Source organism: Coregonus clupeaformis, chromosome 18 (genome assembly GCF_020615455.1).
Source record: "Coregonus clupeaformis isolate EN_2021a chromosome 18, ASM2061545v1, whole genome shotgun sequence".
In the NCBI taxonomy this organism is placed as follows: domain Eukaryota; kingdom Metazoa; phylum Chordata; class Actinopteri; order Salmoniformes; family Salmonidae; genus Coregonus; species Coregonus clupeaformis.
The window spans coordinates 42,468,913-42,481,715 of NC_059209.1; the positions used below are offsets into that span (position 1 = coordinate 42,468,913).

Below are 12,803 nucleotides of genomic sequence, written 5' to 3' on the forward strand. Positions count from 1 at the left end.
ACCCTCTGGCTGTAGTTATTAACACTGTGTTACTGTAGTAGAACCCTCTGGCGTCTCTCACAGTTGAAGTGTACCTATGATAAAAATTACAGACCTCTACATGCTTTGTAAATAGGAAAACCTGCAAAATCGGCTGTGTATCAAAAACTTGTTCTCCCCACTGTATGTAGCCTACTGATTCCTTCTTGATGAATAAATAAAACAAACATGTTTTATTGTTTCTCTAAAACTCCCCCATCCTCATAACTAGCTACCAAGCCATTTTAGGCTATTAATCAAGTTAGAGTAGCTTGTCTAAGTATCTTAGCTGGCATGCCTGCTGGCAAGGTCGCTAGACTTTAGAAAAAGCAAGCAATTACTAAATGTACTGAATAAGACCCACATTCCTTTAAATATTTTACTCAGATTTGAGCAGAGATGCAGAGAAGCATTTTAGTTTCTTTAACAAAATAAACATCAGTCAGGAGGATACAGACCGCTCAAGATGTATGCTTGGATATGCAGAAAAACAAACATATTTTTTACATAGAATTAAGCATAATGATTATGGTTCTATTGCAGGAAAAAGCGATTTCGGGTGTTTGAAAAATTCAAAATTCTCCAACTCCAACCAGCAATCCTCATGTACTTTGCGTCCCCTCATATTCGTGTCAAAATAGAGAGTGAATTACACAATGGTGGAAAAAATTGTCAAAACGTTGCATGTTACGGATTTAACAAGACGCCGATAATAAGTTGTGATGAAGTAGGTATAGCTATGCAAAGCAGTTGCATTTGTCCCACTCCAAACTTGTCCCACTCAAAACAAATGTTATCTCGAGTACAAATAGGCCACTAGTCTATTTGAAGTATTAGAAGTGACTACAATGTTGCTCTTTTCACTTTCTCAGAATGTCACCGACTGTCAGCCCATATGTTGTCCGCTTAGGTGCGAGAGAAAGACAAGAATATCACTTCATATTGTTGTCCTGTTACTGTAGGAGAACCCCCTGGCTGTAGTTATTAACACTGTCTTACTGTAGGAGAACCCCCTGGCTGTAGTTATTAACACTGTCTTACTGTAGGAGAACCCCCTGGCTGTAGTTATTAACACTGTCTTACTGTAGGAGAAACCCCCTGGCTGTAGTTATTAACACTGTCTTACTGTAGGAGAACCCCCTGGCTGTAGTTATTAACACTGTGTTACTGTAGGAGAACCCTCTGGCTGTAGTTATTAACACTGTCTTACTGTAGGAGAACCCTCTGGCTGTAGTTATTAACACTGTGTTACTGTAGGAGAACCCTCTGGCTGTAGTTATTAACACTGTCTTACTGTAGGAGAACCCTCTGGCTGTAGTTATTAACACTGTCTTACTGTAGGAGAACCCTCTGGCTGTAGTTATTAACACTGTCTTACTGTAGGAGAACCCTCTGGCTGTAGTTATTAACACTGTGTTACTGTAGGAGAACCCTCTGGCTGTAGTTATTAACACTGTGTTACTGTAGGAGAACCCTCTGGCTGTAGTTATTAACACTGTGTTACTGTAGGAGAACCCTCTGGCTGTAGTTATTAACACTGTGTTACTGTAGTAGAACCCTCTGGCGTCTCTCACAGTTGAAGTGTACCTATGATAAAAATTACAGACCTCTACATGCTTTGTAAATAGGAAAACCTGCAAAATCGGCAGTGTATCAAAAACTTGTTCTCCCCACTGTATGTAGCCTACTGATTCCTTCTTGATGAATAAATAAAACAAACATGTTTTATTGTTTCTCTAAAACTCCCCCATCCTCATAACTAGCTACCAAGCCATTTTAGGCTATTAATCAAGTTAGAGTAGCTTGTCTAAGTATCTTAGCTGGCATGCCTGCTGGCAAGGTCGCTAGACTTTAGAAAAGCAAGCAATTACTAAATGTACTGAATAAGACCCACATTCCTTTAAATATTTTACTCAGATTTGAGCAGAGATGCAGAGAAGCATTTTAGTTTCTTTAACAAAATAAACATCAGTCAGGAGGATACAGACCGCTCAAGATGTATGCTTGGATATGCAGAAAAACAAACATATTTTTTACATAGAATTAAGCATAATGATTATGGTTCTATTGCAGGAAAAAGCGATTTTGGGTGTTTGAAAAATTCAAAATTCTCCAACTCCAACCAGCAATCCTCATGTACTTTGCGTCCCCTCATATTCGTGTCAAAATAGAGAGTGAATTACACAATGGTGGAAAAAAATTGTCAAAACGTTGCATGTTACGGATTTAACAAGACGGCGATAATAAGTTGTGATGAAGTAGGTATAGCTATGCAAAGCAGTTGCATTTGTCCCACTCCAAACGTGTCCCACTCAAAACAAATGTTATCTCGAGTACAAATAGGCCACTAGTCTATTTGAAGTATTAGAAGTGACTACAATGTTGCTCTTTTCACTTTCTCAGAATGTCACCGACTGTCAGCCCATATGTTGTCCGCTTAGGTGCGAGAGAAAGACAAGAATATCACTTCATATTGTTGTCCTGTTACTGTAGGAGAACCCCCTGGCTGTAGTTATTAACACTGTCTTACTGTAGGAGAACCCTCTGGCTGTAGTTATTAACACTGTCTTACTGTAGGAGAACCCTCTGGCTGTAGTTATTAACACTGTCTTACTGTAGGAGAACCCTCTGGCTGTAGTTATTAACACTGTCTTACTGTAGGAGAACCCTCTGGCTGTAGTTATTAACACTGTGTTACTGTAGGAGAACCCTCTGGCTGTAGTTATTAACACTGTGTTACTGTAGGAGAACCCTCTGGCTGTAGTTATTAACACTGTCTTACTGTAGGAGAACCCTCTGGCTGTAGTTATTAACACTGTGTTACTGTAGGAGAACCCTCTGGCTGTAGTTATTAACACTGTCTTACTGTAGGAGAACCCTCTGGCTGTAGTTATTAACACTGTGTTACTGTAGGAGAACCCTCTGGCTGTAGTTATTAACACTGTGTTACTGTAGGAGAACCCTCTGGCTGTAGTTATTAACACTGTGTTACTGTAGGAGAACCCTCTGGCTGTAGTTATTAACACTGTGTTACTGTAGGAGAACCCTCTGGCTGTAGTTATTAACACTGTCTTACTGTAGGAGAACCCCCTGGCTGTAGTTATTAACACTGTGTTACTGTAGGAGAACCCTCTGGCTGTAGTTATTAACACTGTCTTACTGTAGGAGAACCCTCTGGCTGTAGTTATTAACACTGTCTTACTGTAGGAGAACCCTCTGGCTGTAGTTATTAACACTGTGTTACTGTAGGAGAACCCTCTGGCTGTAGTTATTAACACTGTCTTACTGTAGGAGAACCCTCTGGCTGTAGTTATTAACACTGTGTTACTGTAGGAGAACCCTCTGGCTGTAGTTATTAACACTGTGTTACTGTAGGAGAACCCTCTGGCTGTAGTTATTAACACTGTGTTACTGTAGTAGAACCCTCTGGCGTCTCTCACAGTTGAAGTGTACCTATGATAAAAATTACAGACCTCTACATGCTTTGTAAATAGGAAAACCTGCAAAATCGGCTGTGTATCAAAAACTTGTTCTCCCCACTGTATGTAGCCTACTGATTCCTTCTTGATGAATAAATAAAACAAACATGTTTTATTGTTTCTCTAAAACTCCCCCATCCTCATAACTAGCTACCAAGCCATTTTAGGCTATTAATCAAGTTAGAGTAGCTTGTCTAAGTATCTTAGCTGGCATGCCTGCTGGCAAGGTCGCTAGACTTTAGAAAAGCAAGCAATTACTAAATGTACTGAATAAGACCCACATTCCTTTAAATATTTTACTCAGATTTGAGCAGAGATGCAGAGAAGCATTTTAGTTTCTTTAACAAAATAAACATCAGTCAGGAGGATACAGACCGCTCAAGATGTATGCTTGGATATGCAGAAAAACAAACATATTTTTTACATAGAATTAAGCATAATGATTATGGTTCTATTGCAGGAAAAAGCGATTTCGGGTGTTTGAAAAATTCAAAATTCTCCAACTCCAACCAGCAATCCTCATGTACTTTGCGTCCCCTCATATTCGTGTCAAAATAGAGAGTGAATTACACAATGGTGGAAAAAAATTGTCAAAACGTTGCATGTTACGGATTTAACAAGACGGCGATAATAAGTTGTGATGAAGTAGGTATAGCTATGCAAAGCAGTTGCATTTGTCCCACTCCAAACTTGTCCCACTCAAAACAAATGTTATCTCGAGTACAAATAGGCCACTAGTCTATTTGAAGTATTAGAAGTGACTACAATGTTGCTCTTTTCACTTTCTCAGAATGTCACCGACTGTCAGCCCATATGTTGTCCGCTTAGGTGCGAGAGAAAGACAAGAATATCACTTCATATTGTTGTCCTGTTACTGTAGGAGAACCCCCTGGCTGTAGTTATTAACACTGTCTTACTGTAGGAGAACCCTCTGGCTGTAGTTATTAACACTGTCTTACTGTAGGAGAACCCCCTGGCTGTAGTTATTAACACTGTCTTACTGTAGGAGAACCCCCTGGCTGTAGTTATTAACACTGTCTTACTGTAGGAGAACCCCCTGGCTGTAGTTATTAACACTGTGTTACTGTAGGAGAACCCTCTGGCTGTAGTTATTAACACTGTCTTACTGTAGGAGAACCCTCTGGCTGTAGTTATTAACACTGTCTTACTGTAGGAGAACCCTCTGGCTGTAGTTATTAACACTGTGTTACTGTAGGAGAACCCTCTGGCTGTAGTTATTAACACTGTCTTACTGTAGGAGAACCCTCTGGCTGTAGTTATTAACACTGTGTTACTGTAGGAGAACCCTCTGGCTGTAGTTATTAACACTGTGTTACTGTAGGAGAACCCTCTGGCTGTAGTTATTAACACTGTGTTACTGTAGTAGAACCCTCTGGCGTCTCTCACAGTTGAAGTGTACCTATGATAAAAATTACAGACCTCTACATGCTTTGTAAATAGGAAAACCTGCAAAATCGGCTGTGTATCAAAACTTGTTCTCCCCACTGTATGTAGCCTACTGATTCCTTCTTGATGAATAAATAAAACAAACATGTTTTATTGTTTCTCTAAAACTCCCCCATCCTCATAACTAGCTACCAAGCCATTTTAGGCTATTAATCAAGTTAGAGTAGCTTGTCTAAGTATCTTAGCTGGCATGCCTGCTGGCAAGGTCGCTAGACTTTAGAAAAGCAAGCAATTACTAAATGTACTGAATAAGACCCACATTCCTTTAAATATTTTACTCAGATTTGAGCAGAGATGCAGAGAAGCATTTTAGTTTCTTTAACAAAATAAACATCAGTCAGGAGGATACAGACCGCTCAAGATGTATGCTTGGATATGCAGAAAAACAAACATATTTTTTACATAGAATTAAGCATAATGATTATGGTTCTATTGCAGGAAAAAGCGATTTCGGGTGTTTGAAAAATTCAAAATTCTCCAACTCCAACCAGCAATCCTCATGTACTTTGCGTCCCCTCATATTCGTGTCAAAATAGAGAGTGAATTACACAATGGTGGAAAAAAATTGTCAAAACGTTGCATGTTACGGATTTAACAAGACGGCGATAATAAGTTGTGATGAAGTAGGTATAGCTATGCAAAGCAGTTGCATTTGTCCCACTCCAAACTTGTCCCACTCAAAACAAATGTTATCTCGAGTACAAATAGGCCACTAGTCTATTTGAAGTATTAGAAGTGACTACAATGTTGCTCTTTTCACTTTCTCAGAATGTCACCGACTGTCAGCCCATATGTTGTCCGCTTAGGTGCGAGAGAAAGACAAGAATATCACTTCATATTGTTGTCCTGTTACTGTAGGAGAACCCCCTGGCTGTAGTTATTAACACTGTCTTACTGTAGGAGAACCCTCTGGCTGTAGTTATTAACACTGTCTTACTGTAGGAGAACCCCCTGGCTGTAGTTATTAACACTGTCTTACTGTAGGAGAACCCCCTGGCTGTAGTTATTAACACTGTCTTACTGTAGGAGAACCCCCTGGCTGTAGTTATTAACACTGTGTTACTGTAGGAGAACCCTCTGGCTGTAGTTAACACTGTCTTACTGTAGGAGAACCCTCTGGCTGTAGTTATTAACACTGTGTTACTGTAGGAGAACCCTCTGGCTGTAGTTATTAACACTGTTTTACTGTAGGAGAACCCTCTGGCTGTAGTTATTAACACTGTGTTACTGTAGGAGAACCCTCTGGCTGTAGTTATTAACACTGTCTTACTGTAGGAGAACCCTCTGGCTGTAGTTATTAACACTGTGTTACTGTAGGAGAACCCTCTGGCTGTAGTTATTAACACTGTGTTACTGTAGGAGAACCCTCTGGCTGTAGTTATTAACACTGTGTTACTGTAGGAGAACCCTCTGGCTGTAGTTATTAACACTGTGTTACTGTAGGAGAACCCTCTGGCTGTAGTTATTAACACTGTGTTACTGTAGTAGAACCCTCTGGCGTCTCTCACAGTTGAAGTGTACCTATGATAAAAATTACAGACCTCTACATGCTTTGTAAATAGGAAAACCTGCAAAATCGGCAGTGTATCAAAAACTTGTTCTCCCCACTGTATGTAGCCTACTGATTCCTTCTTGATGAATAAATAAAACAAACATGTTTTATTGTTTCTCTAAAACTCCCCCATCCTCATAACTAGCTACCAAGCCATTTTAGGCTATTAATCAAGTTAGAGTAGCTTGTCTAAGTATCTTAGCTGGCATGCCTGCTGGCAAGGTCGCTAGACTTTAGAAAAGCAAGCAATTACTAAATGTACTGAATAAGACCCACATTCCTTTAAATATTTTACTCAGATTTGAGCAGAGATGCAGAGAAGCATTTTAGTTTCTTTAACAAAATAAACATCAGTCAGGAGGATACAGACCGCTCAAGATGTATGCTTGGATATGCAGAAAAACAAACATATTTTTTACATAGAATTAAGCATAATGATTATGGTTCTATTGCAGGAAAAAGCGATTTTGGGTGTTTGAAAAATTCAAAATTCTCCAACTCCAACCAGCAATCCTCATGTACTTTGCGTCCCCTCATATTCGTGTCAAAATAGAGAGTGAATTACACAATGGTGGAAAAAATTGTCAAAACGTTGCATGTTACGGATTTAACAAGACGGCGATAATAAGTTGTGATGAAGTAGGTATAGCTATGCAAAGCAGTTGCATTTGTCCCACTCCAAACTTGTCCCACTCAAAACAAATGTTATCTCGAGTACAAATAGGCCACTAGTCTATTTGAAGTATTAGAAGTGACTACAATGTTGCTCTTTTCACTTTCTCAGAATGTCACCGACTGTCAGCCCATATGTTGTCCGCTTAGGTGCGAGAGAAAGACAAGAATATCACATCATATTGTTGTCCTGTTACTGTAGGAGAACCCCCTGGCTGTAGTTATTAACACTGTCTTACTGTAGGAGAACCCTCTGGCTGTAGTTATTAACACTGTCTTACTGTAGGAGAACCCTCTGGCTGTAGTTATTAACACTGTCTTACTGTAGGAGAACCCTCTGGCTGTAGTTATTAACACTGTCTTACTGTAGGAGAACCCTCTGGCTGTAGTTATTAACACTGTGTTACTGTAGGAGAACCCTCTGGCTGTAGTTATTAACACTGTGTTACTGTAGGAGAACCCTCTGGCTGTAGTTATTAACACTGTCTTACTGTAGGGAGAACCCTCTGGCTGTAGTTATTAACACTGTGTTACTGTAGGAGAACCCTCTGGCTGTAGTTATTAACACTGTCTTACTGTAGGAGAACCCTCTGGCTGTAGTTATTAACACTGTGTTACTGTAGGAGAACCCTCTGGCTGTAGTTATTAACACTGTGTTACTGTAGGAGAACCCTCTGGCTGTAGTTATTAACACTGTGTTACTGTAGGAGAACCCTCTGGCTGTAGTTATTAACACTGTGTTACTGTAGGAGAACCCTCTGGCTGTAGTTATTAACACTGTCTTACTGTAGGAGAACCCCCTGGCTGTAGTTATTAACACTGTGTTACTGTAGGAGAACCCTCTGGCTGTAGTTATTAACACTGTCTTACTGTAGGAGAACCCTCTGGCTGTAGTTATTAACACTGTCTTACTGTAGGAGAACCCTCTGGCTGTAGTTATTAACACTGTGTTACTGTAGGAGAACCCTCTGGCTGTAGTTATTAACACTGTCTTACTGTAGGAGAACCCTCTGGCTGTAGTTATTAACACTGTGTTACTGTAGGAGAACCCTCTGGCTGTAGTTATTAACACTGTGTTACTGTAGGAGAACCCTCTGGCTGTAGTTATTAACACTGTGTTACTGTAGTAGAACCCTCTGGCGTCTCTCACAGTTGAAGTGTACCTATGATAAAAATTACAGACCTCTACATGCTTTGTAAATAGGAAAACCTGCAAAATCGGCTGTGTATCAAAAACTTGTTCTCCCCACTGTATGTAGCCTACTGATTCCTTCTTGATGAATAAATAAAACAAACATGTTTTATTGTTTCTCTAAAACTCCCCCATCCTCATAACTAGCTACCAAGCCATTTTAGGCTATTAATCAAGTTAGAGTAGCTTGTCTAAGTATCTTAGCTGGCATGCCTGCTGGCAAGGTCGCTAGACTTTAGAAAAGCAAGCAATTACTAAATGTACTGAATAAGACCCACATTCCTTTAAATATTTTACTCAGATTTGAGCAGAGATGCAGAGAAGCATTTTAGTTTCTTTAACAAAATAAACATCAGTCAGGAGGATACAGACCGCTCAAGATGTATGCTTGGATATGCAGAAAAACAAACATATTTTTTACATAGAATTAAGCATAATGATTATGGTTCTATTGCAGGAAAAAGCGATTTCGGGTGTTTGAAAAATTCAAAATTCTCCAACTCCAACCAGCAATCCTCATGTACTTTGCGTCCCCTCATATTCGTGTCAAAATAGAGAGTGAATTACACAATGGTGGAAAAAAATTGTCAAAACGTTGCATGTTACGGATTTAACAAGACGGCGATAATAAGTTGTGATGAAGTAGGTATAGCTATGCAAAGCAGTTGCATTTGTCCCACTCCAAACTTGTCCCACTCAAAACAAATGTTATCTCGAGTACAAATAGGCCACTAGTCTATTTGAAGTATTAGAAGTGACTACAATGTTGCTCTTTTCACTTTCTCAGAATGTCACCGACTGTCAGCCCATATGTTGTCCGCTTAGGTGCGAGAGAAAGACAAGAATATCACTTCATATTGTTGTCCTGTTACTGTAGGAGAACCCCCTGGCTGTAGTTATTAACACTGTCTTACTGTAGGAGAACCCTCTGGCTGTAGTTATTAACACTGTCTTACTGTAGGAGAACCCCCTGGCTGTAGTTATTAACACTGTCTTACTGTAGGAGAACCCCTGGCTGTAGTTATTAACACTGTCTTACTGTAGGAGAACCCCCTGGCTGTAGTTATTAACACTGTGTTACTGTAGGAGAACCCTCTGGCTGTAGTTATTAACACTGTCTTACTGTAGGAGAACCCTCTGGCTGTAGTTATTAACACTGTCTTACTGTAGGAGAACCCTCTGGCTGTAGTTATTAACACTGTGTTACTGTAGGAGAACCCTCTGGCTGTAGTTATTAACACTGTCTTACTGTAGGAGAACCCTCTGGCTGTAGTTATTAACACTGTGTTACTGTAGGAGAACCCTCTGGCTGTAGTTATTAACACTGTGTTACTGTAGGAGAACCCTCTGGCTGTAGTTATTAACACTGTGTTACTGTAGTAGAACCCTCTGGCGTCTCTCACAGTTGAAGTGTACCTATGATAAAAATTACAGACCTCTACATGCTTTGTAAATAGGAAAACCTGCAAAATCGGCTGTGTATCAAAAACTTGTTCTCCCCACTGTATGTAGCCTACTGATTCCTTCTTGATGAATAAATAAAACAAACATGTTTTATTGTTTCTCTAAAACTCCCCCATCCTCATAACTAGCTACCAAGCCATTTTAGGCTATTAATCAAGTTAGAGTAGCTTGTCTAAGTATCTTAGCTGGCATGCCTGCTGGCAAGGTCGCTAGACTTTAGAAAAGCAAGCAATTACTAAATGTACTGAATAAGACCCACATTCCTTTAAATATTTTACTCAGATTTGAGCAGAGATGCAGAGAAGCATTTTAGTTTCTTTAACAAAATAAACATCAGTCAGGAGGATACAGACCGCTCAAGATGTATGCTTGGATATGCAGAAAAACAAACATATTTTTTACATAGAATTAAGCATAATGATTATGGTTCTATTGCAGGAAAAAGCGATTTCGGGTGTTTGAAAAATTCAAAATTCTCCAACTCCAACCAGCAATCCTCATGTACTTTGCGTCCCCTCATATTCGTGTCAAAATAGAGAGTGAATTACACAATGGTGGAAAAAAATTGTCAAAACGTTGCATGTTACGGATTTAACAAGACGGCGATAATAAGTTGTGATGAAGTAGGTATAGCTATGCAAAGCAGTTGCATTTGTCCCACTCCAAACTTGTCCCACTCAAAACAAATGTTATCTCGAGTACAAATAGGCCACTAGTCTATTTGAAGTATTAGAAGTGACTACAATGTTGCTCTTTTCACTTTCTCAGAATGTCACCGACTGTCAGCCCATATGTTGTCCGCTTAGGTGCGAGAGAAAGACAAGAATATCACTTCATATTGTTGTCCTGTTACTGTAGGAGAACCCCCTGGCTGTAGTTATTAACACTGTCTTACTGTAGGAGAACCCTCTGGCTGTAGTTATTAACACTGTCTTACTGTAGGAGAACCCCCTGGCTGTAGTTATTAACACTGTCTTACTGTAGGAGAACCCCCTGGCTGTAGTTATTAACACTGTCTTACTGTAGGAGAACCCCCTGGCTGTAGTTATTAACACTGTGTTACTGTAGGAGAACCCTCTGGCTGTAGTTAACACTGTCTTACTGTAGGAGAACCCTCTGGCTGTAGTTATTAACACTGTGTTACTGTAGGAGAACCCTCTGGCTGTAGTTATTAACACTGTTTTACTGTAGGAGAACCCTCTGGCTGTAGTTATTAACACTGTGTTACTGTAGGAGAACCCTCTGGCTGTAGTTATTAACACTGTCTTACTGTAGGAGAACCCTCTGGCTGTAGTTATTAACACTGTGTTACTGTAGGAGAACCCTCTGGCTGTAGTTATTAACACTGTGTTACTGTAGGAGAACCCTCTGGCTGTAGTTATTAACACTGTGTTACTGTAGGAGAACCCTCTGGCTGTAGTTATTAACACTGTGTTACTGTAGGAGAACCCTCTGGCTGTAGTTATTAACACTGTGTTACTGTAGTAGAACCCTCTGGCGTCTCTCACAGTTGAAGTGTACCTATGATAAAAATTACAGACCTCTACATGCTTTGTAAATAGGAAAACCTGCAAAATCGGCAGTGTATCAAAAACTTGTTCTCCCCACTGTATGTAGCCTACTGATTCCTTCTTGATGAATAAATAAAACAAACATGTTTTATTGTTTCTCTAAAACTCCCCCATCCTCATAACTAGCTACCAAGCCATTTTAGGCTATTAATCAAGTTAGAGTAGCTTGTCTAAGTATCTTAGCTGGCATGCCTGCTGGCAAGGTCGCTAGACTTTAGAAAAGCAAGCAATTACTAAATGTACTGAATAAGACCCACATTCCTTTAAATATTTTACTCAGATTTGAGCAGAGATGCAGAGAAGCATTTTAGTTTCTTTAACAAAATAAACATCAGTCAGGAGGATACAGACCGCTCAAGATGTATGCTTGGATATGCAGAAAAACAAACATATTTTTTACATAGAATTAAGCATAATGATTATGGTTCTATTGCAGGAAAAAGCGATTTCGGGTGTTTGAAAAATTCAAAATTCTCCAACTCCAACCAGCAATCCTCATGTACTTTGCGTCCCCTCATATTCGTGTCAAAATAGAGAGTGAATTACACAATGGTGGAAAAAATTGTCAAAACGTTGCATGTTACGGATTTAACAAGACGGCGATAATAAGTTGTGATGAAGTAGGTATAGCTATGCAAAGCAGTTGCATTTGTCCCACTCCAAACTTGTCCCACTCAAAACAAATGTTATCTCGAGTACAAATAGGCCACTAGTCTATTTGAAGTATTAGAAGTGACTACAATGTTGCTCTTTTCACTTTCTCAGAATGTCACCGACTGTCAGCCCATATGTTGTCCGCTTAGGTGCGAGAGAAAGACAAGAATATCACATCATATTGTTGTCCTGTTACTGTAGGAGAAACCCCCTGGCTGTAGTTATTAACACTGTCTTACTGTAGGAGAACCCTCTGGCTGTAGTTATTAACACTGTCTTACTGTAGGAGAACCCTCTGGCTGTAGTTATTAACACTGTCTTACTGTAGGAGAACCCTCTGGCTGTAGTTATTAACACTGTCTTACTGTAGGAGAACCCTCTGGCTGTAGTTATTAACACTGTCTTACTGTAGGAGAACCCTCTGGCTGTAGTTATTAACACTGTCTTACTGTAGGAGAACCCTCTGGCTGTAGTTATTAACACTGTGTTACTGTAGGAGAACCCTCTGGCTGTAGTTATTAACACTGTGTTACTGTAGGAGAACCCTCTGGCTGTAGTTATTAACACTGTGTTACTGTAGGAGAACCCTCTGGCTGTAGTTATTAACACTGTGTTACTGTAGGAGAACCCTCTGGCTGTAGTTATTAACACTGTGTTACTGTAGGAGAACCCTCTGGCTGTAGTTATTAACACTGTGTTACTGTAGGAGAACCCTCTGGCTGTAGTTATTAACA

The 12,803-nt window shown here is 39.8% G+C and overlaps 1 protein-coding gene across 1 annotated transcript in view; it reads left to right on the forward strand.

The window, feature by feature from the left end:
* The window catches only part of LOC121530775 (cytosolic arginine sensor for mTORC1 subunit 1), a 45,276-nt gene that overhangs the window by 20,904 nt on the left and 11,569 nt on the right, over window positions 1–12,803 (forward strand). The gene's annotated exons all lie outside the window — the stretch shown is intronic.